Source organism: Equus przewalskii, chromosome 3 (assembly GCF_037783145.1).
Source record: "Equus przewalskii isolate Varuska chromosome 3, EquPr2, whole genome shotgun sequence".
Taxonomy (NCBI): domain Eukaryota; kingdom Metazoa; phylum Chordata; class Mammalia; order Perissodactyla; family Equidae; genus Equus; species Equus przewalskii.
In genome coordinates this window covers 69,154,657-69,177,462 of record NC_091833.1, presented here as the reverse complement: position 1 = coordinate 69,177,462, position 22,806 = coordinate 69,154,657, and the positions used below count along the sequence as shown (strand labels likewise).

The 22,806-nt window shown below is 37.7% G+C and overlaps 1 pseudogene; it reads right to left on the bottom strand.

Annotated features, from left to right (window-relative positions):
* Positions 1 to 22,806, bottom strand: part of LOC103553350 (elongation factor-like GTPase 1) — a 120,401-nt pseudogene extending 97,595 nt beyond the window's left edge.

The following is a 22,806-nucleotide window of genomic DNA, read 5'->3' as shown; positions in this document are numbered from 1 at the left end:
TGTACTTAGACATCTGTTTCCTTCCTTAAGTTAGGAAAGTTTTCAGCTATCATTTCTTCAAATAGAATCTCTGCCTCTTTGTCTCTCTCTTCTCCTTCTGGGACAACTATAATACAAATGTTAGTGTGCTTGATATTGTCCCAGAGTTCCCTTACACTGTTCTCATTCTGTCTAATTCTTTTCTTTTATCCCTTCAACTTGGGTGATTTCTTCTAGTCTGTCTTTAAGCACTCTTATCTGTTCTTCTGTATCATTTACTCTGCTATTGAGTCCCTCTAGTGAATTTTTCATTCCCAGTATTGTATTCTTCATTTCTGATTTGTTCTTTTATGTATTTTCCAATTATTTTTTGACTTTCTCACTCTGTTCATCCAATCTTCTCCCAATATCAGTGAGCATCCTTATGAGTTTTTGTTTGAACTATTTGTCAGGTAGATTGCTTATTTCTGTTTCATTTACATCTTTTTCTGGGGTTTTGTCCTGTTCCCTTGTTTGGAATGTATTCCTTTGTCTCCTTATTATGCCTCTATGTCTGTGCTTATATCTATGTATTAGCTGAGTCAGCTATGTCTCCTGATCTTCAAGAAGTGGCCTTATGTATGAGATGCCTTTTGGAACCCAGCAGTGTACTCCCTCTCATCACCAGGCCAAATGATCCAAGAGTGACCCCTGTATGTGTTACTTGTGTCCTTCTGCTGTGGCAGCATTGCTGTTACTGCAGGTACCCAGGGATTCTAGTCTTTCCCTCCCTGGCAGGCTGTTTGTAAATCGTGTTTGGGGAGCCCCAGTGCCATTGACTACAATGTCTAATAGCACACTCCTGTTGCAATTTTCCTGATAATTGGGTAGGTACTCAGTGTAGCTGGTTGTTAAGCTTAGGGTCTTACAGTTGCTGTAGTCCTCAGGCCTGCAAGTCTGTTGTCAGCTTTCTTAGGATTGCAACTGAGTGGGTCTGGCCTTAGGCACAGGAGCACCCAATTGTTTAAGCCTTTGGAAGGTGGGGCCAATACTCTTTGTGGCTGTTTGTGAAGCACATGTCTTCTGCCACTGATAAGCCTCACCCCCCACAGGTCCACACACACTTTCAACACAGCCCTGGTCCATGTACACTTCCCAACCTCCTGGAGTGTACCCACTTGCCGCACTGCAGAGACTCCCATTTCTCTAACAATGTCTCCCACAGTTCACCTGGTCCTCACACAGGCCATGCCCCACAGAGGCAGACACACTCACCTGCCTCTAGAAGATCAAGGCACCCAGTCTAGGGAGGCCAACAAGTAGCCTGATGGCTTGCTGTTGGGTGGAGCCAGTCCCTAGGGCAGGCTACCTGCCCTGGCTGAAGTGGATTAAATCCATGCTTTAGTGGGTATAGCAGACCCCTGGGCTATCAGGTCAGGAGAAGAACATCAATGGCATCTGCCATTAAATGGTGTCTGTGTCAGCATGCCTGTACTAGGTCACAACAATGGCCACCACCGATGTCTCAGTCTCTGTAGAGGTCTCACTTTTCACTGAGATGCACCCAGAGCCTACTAGGTGAGTCTCTTTTCACCAAAGGACTGTGAAGCCTTCTTTTTGGAGATTTAGGTTGCTCTTTGAGATGAGTGAATTTGTGCACAGGTTGTTTAAGAGCCAAGTTTTATTGGTTTTCGTGTGATAGCTTTTCTGTGGCTATCCCCTATTGCAGTTAATAGCCAGCAAAGTCAGATAGTAGGACACTCGTCTCAGTTGTGTTGAGTCTGAAGGATGCTTGGAGCAGTAATGAACCTCCGTTCAGGTCCCTACTTCTCCAAGGAGGCCTGAGTACCTTAGAGTGGCTCCCACCTAGGCAACTGTGAAGGTCTGTGGCTCGCAAAGGTGGCTTTTTTCACTCCAGAAGGAATTTCTGCCTCTTTGGCCTCAGTCAGGACTGTCCCTTGTTATGGGGGTTCTTTTCATCCAGTTTTAAGTTTTCTGTCCAGGGTAATTTCTACAGGAATAGTTGTAACCTGGTGGTGTTTGTGGGAGGAGGTAAGTTCACAGTCTGCCTACACCAGCATCTTGACAAAAATCTCCTCCCATGTCTGTACTTAGGGATCTTCTGAACAAGTTTTAGCATCTTACTCATTCTCTTATCAATTACTGAGTAAAACAATTAGATTTGTAAAATCTAATAAAGTAAAATAACCATTTGACACATGGTTAGTTTGTGAGTCACAATTTTACTTTTAAAAAAATACCTAGCCTTTAACCCTTGTTGATATAAAGATAGAACCTCTTATACTTAGACACGATTTATTTTCCAAATGTTTAGAACATAGCAGTCTGGATGAGAATATACCATACATTATTTCTTCCTTGTGTATTTTCAAGTTCACACGAGAATTTCGGTCAAGTAAAGAAAATTATTTTACTATGAAAACCATTGAATTATTAAGTAAAATAGTTTTGGTTGTTTTTTTTTTTTTTTTTGTGAGGAAGATTGGCCCTGAGCTAACACCTGTTGCCAATCTTCCTCTTCTTGCTTCAGGAAGAGTGGCCCTGAGCTAACATCTGTGCCCATCTTCCTCCATTTTATATGTGGGTTGCCACCACAATATGGCTTGATGAGTGGTATAAGTCCACAATGGGGATCCAAACCATGAACCCAGTCCACTGAAGTGGACAGCACTGAATTTAACCACTATCTAACCATGCCACCCCTGTAAAATAGTTCCTAAACACGGTATGTGGGAAAGCCAATTTGGTAAATTACAATAATCTAATTTTTTCACACTACCATTAAATGCTACATCTATTTTTTTATGTCCAGTAAATTCTATGTCAGTATTTGCCTTTTTAAATCTATGTCAATATTTTTTTGTTTACCATGCTATGTAATTATTCATTTATTCTTTGTGATGAATAGCCCATTCCAATTTTAAGTATGCTCCTTAGTTTTCTTTGCAAGAAACAAGAATCATCATATGCATATTTTCTATAAAATAAAATATTTAGAAAATATAATATAAGATTCAAGAAGCTTATAGGAGCCAGCCTGGTGGTGTAGCAGTTAAGTTCGCTCACTCTCCTTTGGCAGCTTGGGGTTTGCCAGTTCAGATCCTGTGCAGGGACACACTCACCGCTTATCAAGCCATGCTGCAGCAGGCATCCCACATATAAAGTAGAGGAATATGGGCACGGATGTTAGCTCAGAGCCAATCTTCCTCAGCAAAAAGAGGAGGGTTGGCTGTGGATGTTAGCTTAGGGCTAATCTTCCTCAAAAATAAAAGATTTAAGCAGCTCAGAATTATAAGCCAGACTAGATGCAGAGCTTTGCAACCTGTGTGCCATAAATGGGTTACATTTTTTTTTTTTTTAAGATTTTATTATTTCCTTTTTCTCCCCAAAGCCCCCCGGTACATAGCTGTATATTCTTCGTTGCAGATCCCTCCAGCTGTGGCATGTGGGACGCTGCCCCAGCGTGGCTCGATGAGCAGTGCCATGTCCGTGCCCAGGATTCGAACCAACGAAACACTGGGCTGCCTGCAGCGGAGCGCGTGAACTTAACCACTCGGCCACGGGGCCAGCCCCCTAATGGGTTACATTTTTAATGCCGATTTAATGATTCAGTAGAGAGGGAGACATTCATGATTTAGACTAGAAAGAGGATAACACTGGTGCAAAGACCTTGAGAAAGTAAAAGGAATGGATTCTAATAAAAGAAGGCAAAATTTTGGCTTTTGCTACAACATGGTTGTACTTTGAGCGTATTTTGCTGAGCAAAATAAGTCAGACAGAGAAAGACACATACCATATGATTTCACTTATATGTGGAAGATAAATGAACAAATATGGATAAGGAGAATAGATTAGTGGTGATGAGAGGAGAAGGGAGTTGGGGAGGGGGCAAGGTATAAAGGGGCACATATGTATGGCGATGGATGAAAACTGGACTGTTGGTGGTGAATACGATCCAGTCTCTGCAGAAACTGAAATATAGTAATGTACACCTGAAATTTACACAATGCTTAAGTCAATATGACACCAATAAAATCATTTTTTAAAAGGCATGGGCTCTAGAGTCTGGGGAGGGTTGGATTTGGTTAGGAGCCTGAATATTATATTTAAGGACCCAGTTAGAAAAAAGAAAATATAGATTGGTAAATATGATAGTGGTCAATCCTTAAACAATTGCATCTGTTTTCTCTCTGCACTATGAGGTAATGTTATCAGATGAGAGTGAGGCATTATTAATCCAGTTTTAGAAATGAGAAGAAGATACCAAGAAGCAAAAGGAACAATACGGACAAGTGGAAATATATACAAAATTCTTCAGGAAACTATGAGCTATCTAGTGTGACTAAAAAGCTGAAAAAATATGTGTTAGAAGTGTGAAGGAGGAAATAACGATGACCTGAAGTCAAATGGCAAAGGTCTGGAATGATATTCCTTGATTAGAAATTTATTTGTAGGTAAGGAAGAACTGTTAAAGTTTTTGAGCAGTTGAGTGACATCATGACAGCAATGTTTAAAGATTTATTCAGTCACTGAGTGGAAGGCAATTGGAAATGGAAGAGGTTAAAGGCAAATAAATTGGTTAAGAAGGTTTTGTAATAGTACATGTTCCAGGCCGTAAGAGCTGAATTAAAGTACTGTCAGTAGAAAAAGAAAAAAAATTTCACAGAAAATTGAGGAAAACTTTCTAAGATCCTCAAAAGAAAGATAAAACCTCTGTATAGTGGTATATACTGTCGGTAAATTATAACCCACAAGATAGGAAATGAAGGGAGTTTCTACTCTTTCTTACTAAAGGCATAGACATCATTTCACTAATGCTCCCTAACCTCCATCATCTTATCACATCGTTTCCAGTATGTGCCATAAACATATGCTTACATAATGAAGGAATTTCTAGGAAAAAAATAGATATATTACACTTTACTCAAGCATGAGTTTACTCTGAATATGTACTAAATTAAACGCAAATAATACAAAGATAAAATCTGGTACTCTGTATTTTACACTTACAAATCACAGAGTTATATTTTTTGCAGCTGATAAAAACCTTAGCAATGATCATCTCTTCATTTTATATATAGGGAAATGAAAAAAAAATATGAAAGCTAAACTAAATCAGCAAAAACAACTTGTGCAAGGCTACTCATAGTGAATGATAAAGTTGCTTCTGTTTTTGTTTTACAAAGCAGATTTCATATTTTCTCTGAAATTATTTTATTTCTATGGATTTACTAACAATTTATTCACACAACTCAGCTGTGAGCGAAGTATCCTCATGTCCATTTGGAAAATGATGAGAAAATGTAGATTTATGGACTATCAACTCCAGCCATTGATCCACACACAACTTGACTCAAATTCTAGTTTGTCCAGGTTCCAGACCACATCCTTAATGGAAGTAGTTTGCTTCTGAGTAATTCTGGATCACCTCCTCTTCTTTATTTTTCACTTGGAGGCTTTTGAGATTCACAGCTTTTGAAAAAAAAAAATCACCTAAGTCAGAATTCGTGGTTTGCTCTCAAGAACTGAGTTGCTGTATTGGTGTATAACAAATTTTTTTTTCTCTGTAAATGTATAGTGACTTTGCTGGAGTCAGTTTTTCAAAGCATTTGTGATATGTCTCCTTATTTGTGCCTATTCAGGTGGTCTGAGACCAATTCTTTGGAGAGGTTTTGAAGTGTCCTCACTGTCATGTCCCTGAGGTCACTTTTACTAGCATAGTGACAGCTCTGTAAGAGTGCACAGTTGTAAGAGGATGTGGGGGGACATACATGCGACTGTTAGCCTTATTCACCAGACAGAAATCTGAAGACATCCAAGATAGGATCTATAAATGTATAATTAACTAATCAGGTTTATTTGAAAATCAAGTTTATAACTAGCTTAAGCATTTAAGATTTAGGCTTCAGTAATGTGTATGGTCTTCACATTATCGGTTTCTTTTGTTTCTAGGACTTCTTTTGATCTTTCAGGATATGTCAGAAAAAAAAAAACCATGTTAAAGACAAATAAGAATTGAGCTGTATATTTTTGTAAGGTTTTGAAGCAAAAAGTATTGTAAAGAAGATACATACAACTGGCAAAAACAAAAAGCCAAAATTTATTCATCAACAAAAATAATACCAAAAGCAAATTTTAAGGAATGGTACTAGCAATTTCTTAGGTAATTGCTGGAAGATTCCAAAGGAATGCAAGGGTGGGAGTGAGTGGGTCGATGCTACCTGGAAGCTGGGGCACTTATTCACTAGCTCCTGTCCTTCTTTCCCTGAGGGGTCTCTGTGAGCGGGTTAACTCTTCTTTCTCTTAGTGCATGTTTGTTCCCACTTTGTTAAATAAGAGCAAGGTCTTTGGATCATTTCCTTCTTCTTTTATATAAATTAAAGAATAATGTGAATGAAGCAACCAGTTTCTTTCCCTTCAACCACGTGCATTGTTAGATTGCTCTTCCCTGATTACTTAATATCCTTAGTTCTTTATATTTTTTACATTTATTTGAAAACACGTTTATTTACTTGCTTCAACATCAACATTGCATTTTATAGTAGTAATTTTTTGTAGCTATATCCTTTTTCATAGCACCATTTTATAAAAATGCTTGACTATGCCATAGAGAAAAAACCAAAAAGGAAAACTGAAGAGATACCTGTGAATGAAGGAATCGTGGAAATCATTAAGCGGCCCACCTGTCCTTCCTCGATGGTGTGGCAGTTGGACAAATTGCAACACGGGTTGACTGACTTTGCTGAAAAGAGAACACATCTGCCCCATTATCGAGGAAAGAACTTTAACTTCTTTAGTTTCAATAATTCACCCTTGTGAAAACTAAATATATTCCTTAGTATTACATTAAAAATGATGAAGAAAAATGAGCAGAGTTTTAAAAGCTTTTTTAATCTGGTTTCCATGCTTATTCTATTACTGCGTTCCAGTAAGTAAGTACACTTGAATATCTCATCTTCTATGACTATGTTTTTTTTCTAATGTAGAGACAGAAAAATAGATTTTCTTATGGATCAGCCTCCAGAGACTGTTCCTTTTGATTGAGTTTTCTCTCTTTAGTGTTGTTAGACAAAAGGATGATAACAATTAGAGGAATGTGGACTAATCTAACTAAAAAATTTTTTTTTAAATTACATCAGTTCTTTATGTTTTGCTCTTATCTATGATAGAGAATCTTAATAGCCAAAGTACCAAAGCAGTTTGATTGTATCATTCCTGAGTTGTAACTATGCGTTTGATTGAACAGTCCAATTTTTAAAATATACATGAAATATACATGATGACATTAGGCCATATTATCCAGAAATTGCCCCCAGAAATCATATAATCTGTTTCTGTATATCTTATTAAATTGTTCTATGAAGTTGTATGGTGTAGGGAAAAAAAACATTGTGGTCTTGGTATATCAATTCTGAACAGAAATCTGAGGGTACAGGGAAGACTATAGAAAGAAGATTAACTATTGGCTCAAATGCATGCACTATCTTACTGGGGCCCCTGAAAAGCCAAAGTAACTACTCCATTAAATAAGAACAGATTATGGGATCATCAATCATGGTTAATACATCAAAGAAAATCTGGTAAATGTGCTCTTCATTATTAAAAAAATAGAAACAAACAAACAAAACAAACCAAGGAGTTACAGCAAGAACGGAGAAGAACCAAAACTATAGGACTGATATCTACTTCTATAGAATATTTTAGGGAGCTTGCAATGGAGATATAAATGAGGAAAGGTTATTATCTTTTGATTTTAGAATTGGCAATCAAACGTGAATGGTTACCGTTACCTATGTGTTGTCAATATAAATTGCAAAATATGTATGCTTCCTTCTGAATGATAGTTTTGTTTCTATCCTATTTTTTGGCATTTTAATATTCTATTAATTCCCAGGTAAGTAAAAAAAATAACCTCTTATAGGAAACATAATTAAGGAATATTGCAAAATAAAAATAAGAGGAATGTTAATTGATCCCACATCCTGTACTAGTTAATATTAATTGTGATTATCTTCTTATTGACATTTAGGTTCCAGAGCTGGGGAGTTCAATAATTTGGGCCACCAACTAGGTTAGTCATCTAAGATAAAATAGTGTGCAAACCGAATATGCTATCGTGCTGTTACTAAGATACAACTAAGATAGTCACCTAAGGTACAATTCTATGCTCATGGAATTAGAATCTAAGAGATAGTGAATAACTTAACAAAATCACACCAATAAATGCATACTTTTAGGCTCAGAAAAATATTCTAATGGAGTACTTCTGAAATTGTAATGTGCATACAAATCACCACGAAATTTGTTAAAATGTAAATTCTGTGTGAGCAGGTACAGAATGTGGCTCAAGATTTTATATTTTTATCAAGCTCTTTGGTGATGCTGATCCTGTTAGTCCATGGACCACATTTGAGTAGTTTATTAGTCAGAGTTCTCTAGAGAAATGGAACCAACAGGATAGATAGGTGATTATCTATCTATCTCTATCATCTATATCTATATCTATATTAGAGAGATTTATTTTGAAGAATTGGTTTATGCAATTGGAGGGGCTAGCAAGTCCAAAATTCATAGAGTAGAGGCTAGAAATTCCTGAAGGAGTCTTTGTTGCAGTCTTGAGTTTCATGACAGTCTGGAGGCAGGATTCCTTCCTCTTTGGAGAACCTCAATATTTTCTCTTAAGGCCTTCCACTAATTAAATGAGGCCCACTTCCCACTATGGAGGGTAGTCAGCTTTACTCAAAGTCTACTGACTTGAATGTCAATCATGTCTAAAAAATACCTTCACAGTAACATCTAGATTGGTGTTTGACCAAACAACTGAATACCGCGGCCTGGCCAAATGGACACATGAAATTAACTATCACAAGTAACAAGGCTCTAAGCAGAGATGGGCAAACTATGGCCTCTGAACAAAATCTGGCCAGCTTCCTGTTTACTTCTTTACATCTCACAAGCTAAGGATGGTTCTTACATTTTTTAAATGGTTGAAAATGTCAAAAGAAGAATACTATTTCATGCCACATGAAATCTTATGAAATTCAAATTTCAGTGTAGCTAAATAAAGTTATTGTATTGGAGCACAGCCACACTCATTCATTTATGTGTTGTTGAGGATGCAGAATTGAGCAGTTGTAACAAAGATTCTGTGGTCCACAAAACATAAAAGATATACTATCTCATGTTTTACAGAAGAAGCTTGTTGACTCCTGCCTTAATGGAAAGAACATAGTTTTATCTGAGTAGATTTGAGATGAAAATACAGAGTAAGGAGAGATAATAATGGAGAAGAGTAGTTCTCAAACTTTAGTGTGCATCAGAATAATTCAGATCACTTGTTAAAATACAGCTTCTGGTCTCCACTCTGAGTCTGTGATTCAATATGTCTGAAATGGGACCTCGTAATTTGTATTTCAAACAAGTCCCAAGTTGATGCTGATACTGCTGTTCTGGAGATCATACTTTGAAATCACTGATCTAGAATAGATTTGAGAAACTTCAACAATTCTTTGCTGGATAGAAGAGACTGAACCTGTAAAGCAGTCAGGAAAATAGCTAAAAGAAGTAGGGAAAAAACCAGCACTGAATAAAAGATACTCTTTGATGAGAGGGACTATTCCAAGGTTTTAAAAGTGCTAAACAATAAAGTGATTACTGAAAATAGCCTTTGGATTTAAGGAAAAGAAGTTCCTGCTGGTCCCTCTTAGTGAGGACTGCCCTGGTATACTCTTGGTATATCATGGGGATACAGCTTCTCTATATCTTATTACCGGAAGTTGAATGCAAGAAAGTCGAAGTTATTAAATGATGCATGCTAAGTTATAATCATGTCGCTAGATAACCCTGTTACATTTGAGATGGACACATGCTATCCCATTACATGAAAAAATAAATATATAACATTGGAATAGGCAAAACAACTTATTTGATGAGTGTTAGTTACTATTATAAATAGTAAAAGCTTTATAAAATTGGGCCCAAATAAATATAACTTATATTAAATCTGACCTAAACTTTTGGCATTTTCTGCTTTAAAAAGATAAATAAATATAAAGAGCCATATTTACAGCCTAAATTAAACTGATATGCTTCTGAGATCCCCATAAATGAATTACTCCCCCTAAAATGCTTTTTTGAGTTGCTCGCCTTTTCCTAATATTAAGCTTCAATGAAAAAAAAAATTTCTAACTATCCAAGAGAAAAGGTAAGTTTCCCTTTTACAATCATGGTTCCTTTGATTTTTTAGCCATGAAAAATAAATGGAGCATCCAATTATAAAAATAAACGGTCAACTTTTCTTAGTGAATACATTTTACTTATAAAATATGAAAGAGATTGCAGTCTTTATTGAAAAATAAAATTCAGTCATAGTTTTACTGGAACACTACCAATATTCTTCCCCCTTCAACCTTATCTCAAAGTTACAAAATTCCCTAAATCACAACCAAAACTTTATCCCCGAAATTCACTAGAAGGCACATTTGGAAGAACATCCTATGTGTAACATGGTTTGATTTCTTTTCTGCTTGGCAGCTTCCCATGAATTTACAGATTGAAGGGCCAAGCAGACATGCAAGTCCATTGGAAAAGCAGGCCACTGAAGAGAAAGGCCAGCTCTCCCCAAAGAATATGCATAGTCTTAGTTATTACTTTTTTCCTCTATGCAGTTCTTGGACAGATAGCTGTGTGTATCAAGAATTATTAAACTCTTACAGACTATGCCTGGAGCCTATTGAGATTGTATGTTGGTCGATTTTTTTAAAATCTTAGGCTCTGAATTATTGAAGATAGGGGACCAGACTAAATTTTATATTTTTAATGCGTTTTCCTGCTTCAGATTTATCAACCTTAAAAGTCTTAAAAATAAGATTAATATTAACTTCATGGACATGAATATAATTATGGTCTATGAGTAATAATTTAAACTTTGCTATTTGGGAAGTTTTTGTTTTTTTCTTTTTTACCATTAAGACAATAGATCAAAATGAGCGCTCACTATGTTGTATCTGTGAGGGTTTGGAATAAATATTTGATCCCATGAGATATCATTAAAATGCCCAAATGGTTTTAAAGAAAATAAAAGAAAAAAAATCACAGTAAGAAACTCAAAAACGGAAAGGGAAATATATAGGAAGATACAAGAGACAGCAGCACTGAGTGCAACTCTCACTTCTGCTCCAGCTCTCTGTAGAGGCGTTCAGTCCCTTAGTGAAATTGGATCGAGTAAAGGGAGCTGTGATAGGAAGAAAAAACGTCTCCCTTCAAGAAAATAGAAGAAGTTGGGGGTAAAAAAGTAAAATAAGAGCGACCAGGATTGGCTCTTATAGGAAGAGTGGGTAAAAGGATGAGTTCGGAAACCAGACCAACTAGATTCCGAGACTGGCTCCACTATGATGTGATCGTGGGCAGATTACGTAAATTCTCTGTGCCTTTCATCCTACAAACAAAGGTAACTGATTCAAACAGCTGATGTGAAATCTAAGACAAGTGCTTAAAAGAATATCTAGTACCTACTAATCACCCTAATATATTTTATTTTTACTATTATTACCCTCTAGTGCTTTAAATAGCAGAATTAATAATAAAAAAGTAACGACTGTCTATCATATGTCCAGCTTAAACACCTCTTAATTAGTTAGTATCAATAACTCCAAAATTTGCTATAATAATGGCATTTCCTTAGAAAGTTGTATATTTATAATTAGAAAAATATGAATATTTAAATGTCTTGCAGAAAACCCTCCAAATACCCCTACCTTAAACTAATCTGTTTCCAGTAAAAAAGAAAAAAAGCATAAATACAAGCAATTATAGGCTATAGTAACCAATTACAGTTTAAATGTTCAAAGTCTTATAAAATCTTATCCACAAAAAATGAGCTTTATATGTTACAAAGAAGAGAGAACTGTATTCGTCAATGAGTCATCCAGACAAATTTGCTACTGCTATATTCTTCTCCTTTTCTCTGCTCTATATAGCTCATCAAAGTTTGATTTCTCTGACTTGCATTTCATGTTATTTATCTCACAACATCTCGGTTCCTTCCCTGTATTACAGGCAGAAACTAGACTGTCTATTTTCAGAACATAATTATAAGGAAGTTCTTCATTATAGCAACATTTCTATTATAATATTTATTATCATCTCTGAGTAGGGGGTGGTGGATAAGGAATTAGCAAAAGCCTCCATTTTTCTTCTCAGTTTAGGTCTTTGGTAGGTCGTGGCAATATAAGATTGACTAGAATCCTATTATTTTTTAAAAATGTAAAATTAGACTACTTTACTTTTTCAAAATTTAGACATTTAAAAAGTTATTTACCTTTTACTACAAATACTGTTTCTTTCCAAAGTCTCTCTTTCTTTATAAAAGTACACAATAACGGAAAACACTGTGTTCTTCAGTTGTGTTATTATGACTGAGTTGTCTACCCGTACCAGAATGGTTCTAGGGGCTGGCCCTGTGGTGTAGTGGTTAAGCTCACGTATTCCACTTTGGTGGCCTAGGGTTCATAGGTTCGCATCCTGGGTGGGGACCTATATACCGCTCATCAAGCCATGCTGTGGCAGTGTCCCACATACAAAATAGAGGAAGATTGGCACAGATATTAGCTCAGTGACAATCTCCCTCAAGCAAAAAGAGGAACATTGGCAACATGTTAGCTCAGGACCAATCTTCCTCATAAAATAAAACAAAACAAAACAAAACTTAGAATAGTTCTAGTCTAGCAAAATCAGGTTTGACAAACATCATATAAGCAATTACTTTTGCACTGACTTTTACTCTAAAAGCCAGAGGATATTTTTTATTAAAAATCAGTTTCCTAGATGGAATACACCTACAGCCTAGCAAATTTTCCAAAATAATATTAAAAAGACAATAACTTTCAAAAAATAAAACAATTTCCAGGCAAAGGCAATAACTTTATGATAAAATATTAACCATGTAGTACTACTGAACACATTCAAAGTATTAACAGTTCTGAACTACTATAAAAATGGACCAAATAAAAATACAAATACAGTATAGTATAGTACACAAACTTTATCAGACCATTGCCTGTGTTACAAATATGTAAGTTTCAATATTTAAGCAATTGCAATTTGAACAGTGCTTTTATTTTTTTTCCAATTTTTAAAAATACTATTATTTAAGCCAATGTGTTTTTATGGTTACTTGTTTTTAACAACACAAATAAAACGGCAATAAACATGGTTTAATTATATAAATCTTTTCCTAATCAGTTTTGGCTGTTAATAATTACATGGTGTGTGATAACGTTCTTGTATAAGAGAAAAAGAGAGGAGATGAGAGAGGGAAAGAGGGAAAGAGGAAGAGAGCGACAGAGGAGGCAAAAGAGCTGGGAGGAGAAGGGAAAGAGAAGTGGAAGGAGAAGCTTTCTCAATGTATGAGAAAGACTGACAGAGCATGCTGGAGAGAAAAATAAAATGAAGAAGTTAATATGAATATTGAGCATGCTGTTGCCAACCCAGAGATCCAAATAATAAGTTCTTAAAATGTGTTGCTTTGTTTAACTATTCATTGACTACCAAGATGATAGATTTTGCTGAATTTTAGTCAAGTACTATAAGGTGATTAGAGAGCTGGGGACATGAGCATTCTGGCAGATGCAGGCCAGGAAAACAAAGCAGTTTCAGATCTTTGAATTCTGTAAATATTTTGTCTTTTTTTTCTACTCTCTTTCCTTTCCATAGTGGACACATGACTTAATACTTAATTTCAAACTTCTGACTGAATTTCCTGAAAGTGTTTTTTCTAATAGAAAAGTGTGTTTCATTTGCTCACAGGCATAAACATCCAAAACAACACAGATCAATTTTTACTGCTGTGCTAATCATGTGCTTGAAGTATTGAATAATATATTTATCTTACTACATCAGTGGACGTTTATGAAATAGATTTCAGCCTTTTGTCCAGTATCAACTCTATTGCAATAAAAAGCATTTAAAAGTATGTTGATAACATTTATCAGATTAATTCAAAATTCTTTACACTCACCACCTTGCTCAGTTTTTCCTCAGTCTTAAGATGGACTTTCAAATAATTTTATCATCATTATAATGATAATTTATGGGAAATGACATTATTTTCTCCAAACGAGAGGTTTATCTATTTTCCCAGAAGCATTTATTTTCCTCAGACAAAATAAATGGTCCAAAGGAGGCTACCGTATGGTGAAACTATACTGATTTATTTCCCTAGATATATCCTAATGACTACACTTGCTCCTAAACTGGCTGAGTCCGAGGACCTTTTTTTATCCACTCATTCACCAAGTTTTCACACAGCAGCTGATTTTTCCTTTGGGAACAGTGCTATGCAAGTCAGAAGCAATGGCAAGAACAAGCATCATTTGGTGCTCTCTGGACGTTACAATTGAGCAGGATAGATGGACAATCAAGTAAGTGATTACAGTAAAGTCTGGCAAATGTGGTAAATACTGTCATTCCTCTTACTGATTGCCTTCTCATTCTTTAATAAAGATTCACACTTTTTCATTTTCGTGTGTAATGCAACACCATCTAAATCACCCTTCTCTTTCCCAAATGATGACTTATTAATCAGTTTCTTCTCTCATTGAACTCTCATATGTCAGTTATTTATCTAGACATTGAAATAATAGCAATAAGGAAAGCAGATACAATCTTTCTTTGTAGAGAGCTTACAATTTAGTAACTGAAACAGACAATAGGCACAAAAACAAATACATATATGAATTTAAGTAATTATGAATTCTGTGATGATAAGTCACAATAAAGAAAAATAGTCACGTGGAAGTAGAGAGGGAAGGTTTGCGCAGAAACCTGATAAAGGAAGAATTATGGAAATATCTGTGGGGAAGAGCAGTCCAAGAAGAGAGAACAAAGTGGTGAAAGAAATTGACATCCTTGAGATATTGCAGTAAGACCATGCCAATGAGGCTAGATTAAGTGAAGGATATTTTAAAAAAATATTAGGAGATAAGAGCCGAGAATTACTTAGACTATATTCTATTTAGAGTTTGCTCAGACATGTTTAAAAGTTGGATTTTGGAGCACAAACCTATTGGAGAGTTTGAGCAGCAGGCTAATGATGCAATTTAATTTTTAAAAAGATAATTCTGGTCACTTTATGAAGAATTTACTTAGGGGAAGGGAAGAGAAACAAGAAGATCAGTTAGGTGGTATCTTATGCAATAGAAATGGAGGTGATGAGAAATGGTCAAATTTGGAATATATTTTTGAATGTAGAGCCCATAGACATTGCTAAGAAATTGTATGTGGGATTTAGATACAGAGGAGAGAAATTACTTTCAGGGTTTCAGCCTGAACAACGGAGTGAATGGTTGTTCCTTATATGGAGGAGAGGAAGAGTAAGAGAGAAGCAGGCTTTGGAGCCCAAGGATCAGGAGTTCTGTTTCAGACCTGTCAAATTCATGATGCCTCATAGACATCCAAATGGAGAGATCAGGAAGATAATTGAATATATGTCTGAAACTGAAAGAGTGTCAGTTTTGAGAGCAAATGTTTTGGAGATTGTAGCCGCCCCTGACACAGGAAGGGTTAATAATCACTGGAAAAAGTTGCCAACAAACTGTGACCCGGAGGTGAGAAGGCCGGTTAGCCAATGACGGGTAAGACCCCCTGGGGGGGCAACCTAAGCCAGGCGGCGGCCGCCTGGGGACACAGATGGAGAAACGATATCGATATCGGGAGCAAGAGGGACCGTTGCCTAAGAGACCTTGCCTGCTCTGAGATAAAAATATAGGAGCACAGCAACAACATGATAATATCGAAACAGAGGCCAAGGGAGGGCTCCTTGAGAAATCACTAAGAATTCTTGGCATTTGCTAATTACTTCATCCAGAACACCTGTGTATGTTTAACAGATGTAAGCTATGTATATATTGAAATGATGGTTATAATAAACTCAGAGTGGCCATCAGCCCTCTCCGCATCTATCCTAATGTGTACATTGGATTGCGACACCGACAGAGATAGTGACATAGGTGATATAGAAATCATTTAGTTATGAACCTGGGTGTGGACTGAGTGTAGATTGGCCATGGATAAAGAAGAGTTGAAATGAAACCCAGGATACTTTAGGAGTTTTGAGTCTCCTCTAGAGGCTAAGGGAACAAAATATTTCAGGACAGAGAATTTGATATCTCGGAGATCGAGTAGAAAGAGGACTGAGCTTGACTATTGCATTTGTCAATAGGAAGGTCGAAACTATTAATGAACTTGACAGAAAAAGTGTAATTGGAGTGAATTAATGAGAGCATGTGAGTTTGGAAAGAGGGGTTATTGTAGAAAATCATTTTTAAAACTTTCACTGCATAATGTCAAAGAGAAGTGGAGCTGTAACTAGAGAGAGTTGAGGTATCCAGAGACAGCCATTTTAGTATGAAGGATGTTACCACATGTTTGTATCCTGATGAAAAGGACATAGAGAAGATGGCATTGATGATGATTGGAGATGGAAGGTTATTTCTGGAAAAAATGATCATTAAATAGGTGAGGGGCATGATAGAGAATTGACTATATAAATGCAATGAGATGGCTAGGCAATACTATGAGCCGACTTGAAATTTGTGATACTAAATATAAAGTGATTTCATTGACAATGGCCTAATTTCCCCTAGTCAGGTTCTACAGGCAATTAGAAGACACAGAGTAAATTTAAATAGGGTTGCAGCTTTGCCAGTTGAGGAAGATAGAGGGAGTTGGGGTAAATGATTTAAGGGTATCTATAAATGTGATTATATGATTATAGTGATAGATTATACCATCTAAGTTGGATAAGGAGATTTTGAGATGGTGATTGGAAGTGAAAAAGGTATCATTAAAGAAGTGGAAACTGAACAGTTATTATAATGGATAGGGTAAGTGAGCTGGAAATGCTAGAGATGGTGGTCAGAGAAGGGGCTGACTTTAATAAAATTTTGGAGGTTACTTAGCTATTCATAGTAGGAATATGAACCTGGGAGATTGTGATAGAGGTAGGGTAGATGTGAAGTCATTGACAGTGATGAAAATAAAAAATTTGAAAGAAAAAGGAATTGGAGGAATTATTGCTTGGGACAGTCTGGTACCCAAGAGATTTATAAACTGAACTAGCCCAGGCTCTACTTCCAGGCCCGGGCTTTGGACCAAGGCTGATCTCAGTGTGGAGGAAGGAACTCATTAATTTATCTGCCCGAAGGGAGTACTTCTACTGAAATTCATACAGACAGAAGAGGTCTTTTTCAATAATTTGAACAAACCTACCTTTTGTGCTAGTGGGCCCTGGTTTGAAATCTCCAAATGTGAAGTAAGGAGTTAGGGTGTTAACATTTTCAATGGATGAGAAAGACTGACAGGAAGGTTTGCACATGACAACAACCAAAAGGGGTAGTAGGTAGCACTGTCAGCAAATGCTTCAAACAGATTGGAATTCTAGCTTAAAGAGGAGGGAAAAGCAGGAAGAACTGTGAGAAGCAAGGAAGACACTTCTCTGCTCACAGGTCCTGTGGGTGTAAGATCATCCACCACTTGATAGGGTGGAGAGGTGAGCAGCGCCTTGAAGTGAAGCAGATTCTCATTAGATTAAGAAGATTAAGAAGGATTTTTTCAGAGAATAGTTTACAACCTGGCTTTACCACTTAATGAGTGTTGTCTCCCAGTTTCTTAAATTCTTTGTGCCCCAGGTTCTTCATCTGCAATGTGGGAATGATAACGTAATATGGGAATGATATTAAACTATCAGATTGCTGTGAGGGTTTAAAAAGAAAATATACACGAAGGATATAAAACATTTCCTCACCTAAATGTGACTTATTATTCTTTATTAAATAATTGTGTGTGCTGTCGTTGGTGTGTGTACATGAAAGGGAGAAGATGAGGGCGGGTATGATGGGTGGGAGGGTGTGGGTAGTGACAGTCTCACCAGGAGAACTCTTAGCTGGGGAGCTTCCTTCATAAGTGGATTGCCTATCATTATTCCACACTTCACTGTAAAATCCTCCTTGTTTTACAAATACATCGCTCAAATATAATATTCAGTACCCACCAAACTTTTTATCCGCTACTCCTTAATTTTTGAAGAAATTGTGAAGATTTTTACCCCATCTCATTTTCTTCTTACTCAAATTTATTTTATCATTTGACTAACTTTAATGGTGTTGGATGGTGGCCCAGCCAACACTTGGCCTTTTAATTCCTTGGCCGTTTGCCCCTGAAATTCTTCACCTTCAAAATCACTAAGTCAAACATGTCCAATTACAATAATGTTTACGTAGGGTGGCTTGGAGTACAGATGGAAATTAGAGGGGAAGCTAACTTATGTACATTACTACCAGTTTGCCATAAAGTCTGGGAGACTTGGGATTATGGCAGACAATTTTAGCTACCAATGTCACATATCCTTGTCTTATCTCTGATTTCAACCATACGTATTGGACAATTTCAACTAGTCTCCCTTCTTAAGGATCTAGCATGTTTCTCTTCACTTTTCTGTAATGGGGGCCTAGTAACGGTTTAAGAAGAGACGGAGATGGAAGGGGTGGGGAGGGCAGGAAGCCAGCCTTGATTTGTAGCATTTGCTGATTTCTATGGTGTAAATATTCCCATCATGGCCAATTTCAAGCTAGAGCATGATGTAGTAAATGCATTTCTGGGAAGAGGTACAAAGCAGCAAGCAGCACTCCATTTTATTGGTATTCCACCAGACAGATAATAGACAACCACAAGAGGGTAGATGATAGGAAATAATTAGGACAAGATGGGTTTTGAGTGTTAATTACTTTTGTTTTTCATATAATTTGTTTAATTATAAATTTATGGAATTCAATTTTTAATGATAGCTGTGTTTTGCAACAGGCTCTCAAAATTCCTGGAAGATTCCTGCCCTAGAACCATCTTTAAAGCCATGGCCTTCTTCAGGGCCCTTACAGACTGCCCCTTTACATACCAGTGCAGGCTGAGAGAATGAGGGAGTTAATATCCCAGGGGTTTGTTGAGGGGGTGACCCTCAACAAATATGGATGAGAGCTACCAAATAGGTTCCCCAGCATCCTGTGCCTCCAACAGGTGTCTTTGGGAGCCAATGTTTTACACTTCTTAGTGATTCCAGCTGAAACCTCAATAGCACAACCACTTTCCCTGCTAACCAACTCCTGATTTCTTGGAATCTTATTGATAAACGACTTGCAACCATAACTTTGACCCAGGCTATGGTTTAGACAAAACCCCCAAAACTAAGAAGTTAAAACCGGAGGCATTCCTAGTAAGCAGTGAGATTCTGGAACTGGGTCACTGTGGAAGATAAAGTGATCTTAGAGCACAACTGCTTATCTAGCTTACCTATGGGGATGTCTGGAACTCTAATACTGACTCTAGGACAAGAGAATGAAGAAATAGCCTAGCTAGTAATTTATACTTAGCTATTTAATGCATGAAAATCCCAGCAGCACCCACAGCCACCTTGTTTACTTTGTTTAGAGATGCATAGATTGATGAATTGCACCTGGTGAAATCAATTAGCAGCTGGCTTGGATATGTGTCCAATTGGGCATAAAAGATCTTCCTGGAAACTTTTGCCCTAGCTCTCCTGAAACCAGATTCCTCATATTTGTCTTGGTGGTTCACAATACAGAGTTAAAAAGCATCCTCTCTGACTGAGAAAGGACACTAGAGAACTATGACGAGAAATTTCTTGAGCCCGCTATGCTTACCTGCACTTTATTTCTACTGCTCTGTACAAAATCTTTTAGCTTCGTTAAAGCCTTACATGAGTTTATTGAGTCCTTCCAATCATCTGACCTATGTAATCATTGTAGTCTCTCATCATCAGAAGGTAACATGGATCCCATTGCTGACGGTAAGTGGCATGCTGTGACACCACAATTAATAAAATTCTCATCTCATCTGATTTGGGATAAGGTACAGGCAAGTTAGAAACACTGACTTTGTAGTCATTCTGGCATTCTATTGGTATGATGTACCACTGAGCAGTAGTAGAGACTGATGATAAACAAGACTTCTTGAGTTAATAGAGCTTCTGGATGTTTATCAGTTCTCCTAATGCATAGAGTCCAATGGGTGTGTCAGCAATCCATCATACAATAGAAAAGGTACATTTTGGATGGAGCTCTAGTATATGCAGTGGACCTAAGTCAGTTTAATAAAGTGGTGGCACAGTGTCCTATGTTATCTACTTGTGTTCCACTGACATCTCTTTCAACTCATACTTATATGACTCAAGGGGGTTGGATCTCCATGACCAGCTGATGACTGAGGAAAACTAGGGGTCTCTTTCACAAATAGTGCAGCTTGTAGCATTGGTGTTAACTAAAAATGGACTGCTGTTTCATTGAGGAGACCTGTGAGAAGTACATTTGGATGTACTCCTTGAAGAAGTGAGAAGTGTCCTGAAGTGATGACCTACATTGAGTCTGGGTAGCGGTAAAAAATTTCATAGATTGGCTTAGGAACATGGAAGGGTGAATTGAAATGTTAGAGGCAATGACATCTGGACAAGTGACATACTGATTTTTGGATCTATGGGAATGGACACATAGCAAGAGAATTTTTGTGTTTCGTGCTAATGCCCAACATAGAACATTCAAGGCAGAAGAGACACTCAAAAACCAGGTGCACATAATGTCATACCTGCCCTATCCATCACTAACCCAGTGCTTGTACAATGAGCTTATGAGTGGAAAAGTCATGATGACGAGGATTTAAGTTATGAAAGGCCCAACAGCCTTGCCCCCTTTACAAGGCTAATTGAACTGCTGCTTTCCTGATATAAATTGAACACTTTATATCAGACCACCATTTTGTAAGAAATTAATCACATCAGATACTTTCTACCCTTCCACACCTATACCAGATAGGGGTTTACCTACCCTGATAACAGTGTCTGTGTGGGAACCATCAGAGAAGTGCTCTTAGTATGCCTGATTTCCTGACACCTGATGCTGCATAACAGAATCTCAGACCAAGGATCCATTTTACGGTGAAGAATTTGTGACTGAGAGTGTATGACCATAGAATCCACTGATCCCACCACATACACATCCCTCTGAAGTAGATAGCCAAATAGAACCCTGGAATGCTCTCATCTAAGGTGTCAGATGGGAAACATCTGACAAAGTTATGGTGCTGTCCTCTAAAATGCAGTATTTATGATAATTCAGAAACTAATTCATGCTGCTGCATCACCAATAGCTAGAATATCTGGGCCCAGAAACCAAAGGTTGAAATAAGACTTATCATCCATTCAGTGACTGTTATGCGCTGAATGTGCTCCCCACTCCCCAAATTTGTTTGTAGAAGTCTTAATTCCCAGTACCTCAGAATGTGACTCTATTTGAAGATAGGGACTTTAAAGAGGTGATTGAGTTAAAATGAGGTCATTAGGATGGGGCCTAATCCAATGTGAACTGGTGTCCTTATAAGAAGAGGAGATTAGGACACACACAGAGGGAAGACCATGTAAAGACAAAGGGAAGAGAGGTGGCCATCTACAAGCCAAGGAGAGAGTCCTCAGGAGAAACCGCCCCTGCAGACAACTTGATCTCAGACTTCTAGCCTCCAGAAGTGAAAAAAAAATAAATTTCTATTGTTTAAATCATCCAGTCTATGGTACTTTGTTAGGGCAGCCCTAGCAAAGTAATACAATGACCAACTTACAGAAATTATATTTTCTGTATTTTCATCCTGGGTTCTGCTGTATTGAACGTGCTGGTTTGGAAATAGAAGGAAATACGTCCTTTACTGAACCTGGGTTTTGATTACTGAACCAACAGACAAATAAATTACTACATTGACAGGCATAACTGATCCTCATTATTATGAAGAATAGGATTGTTCTTACATAATGGGGACAAAGAGAGCTGTGTCAAATTTGAAGAAGTCACTGGGGAGTTTCCGCAGGCTTCTATGCTGGTTGAATAGGCAATTGCAGTGACCAGAGTGTGAAAAGACCGAGGCAATCAAGGGCTCAGACCATTCAGTGTTGACAGTGGGTCCCCTAATCAGGCAAGTAAACTTGACTGGCTGCAATGCTGGCTGAAAGCAAGAGAAAACTAGAATGGGTGGTGGAGGAGGGTAAAGATGAATATCCTTTAGGGCTCGAGGTGTAGAAGCAGAGGCCCTTTTCTGCTATACTGTATGCTTTTTCAGGGATTATGGATGGCCACTTCCTTGTAACAGGGCTGGTTACATGATTTGTGGGGCCCAACGTAAAATGAAAATGTGGAGCTCCTTGTTCAAAAAGCAGAAAGAAAATGCTGCTCAAGATACTAAATTACTGTTTCAAACTTTTTCCTTTCTTCTTTCTATTCTCTCCCTTGACCAGTCAGGGTGTTTTTAATTTGCTACGTAATAGCCCTCCAGTAAGGGATACTGCCCAGGGAAAGTATAGACCTTCCCAGGTGCCCAGATGCACTCCCAACTCAGTGTATGCACAAGTGGCCTTTGGGATGTCCGGCTGGCCCTCCTGCCAACACACCTGGCAGGGCAGGAGGAGGATATGGGTGGGGGAGAGTCAATTTCTCTTTTTCAGGGGCACATAGCCCCGACTCGTGATGGATGGGTGACACCCAAGGATTGCAACCTCCAAGTTGGGAAGCACTCAGTTGCAGGTCAGCTAGAGGCTTGTCTCTGCCTAGTTGCCTGCCATGATGCTGTGGCAAGTACCAGGACTGCAAATGTCATGACCCACTCCAAGACACTGTGGGGTATGCACCCAACAACAACCCACCTTGCACCTGTGCCCAGGCTGCTGTGGGGGTCAAAGGAGGATGGTAAAACATAGGCCTCCCCCCATTGATGTGACCCCAT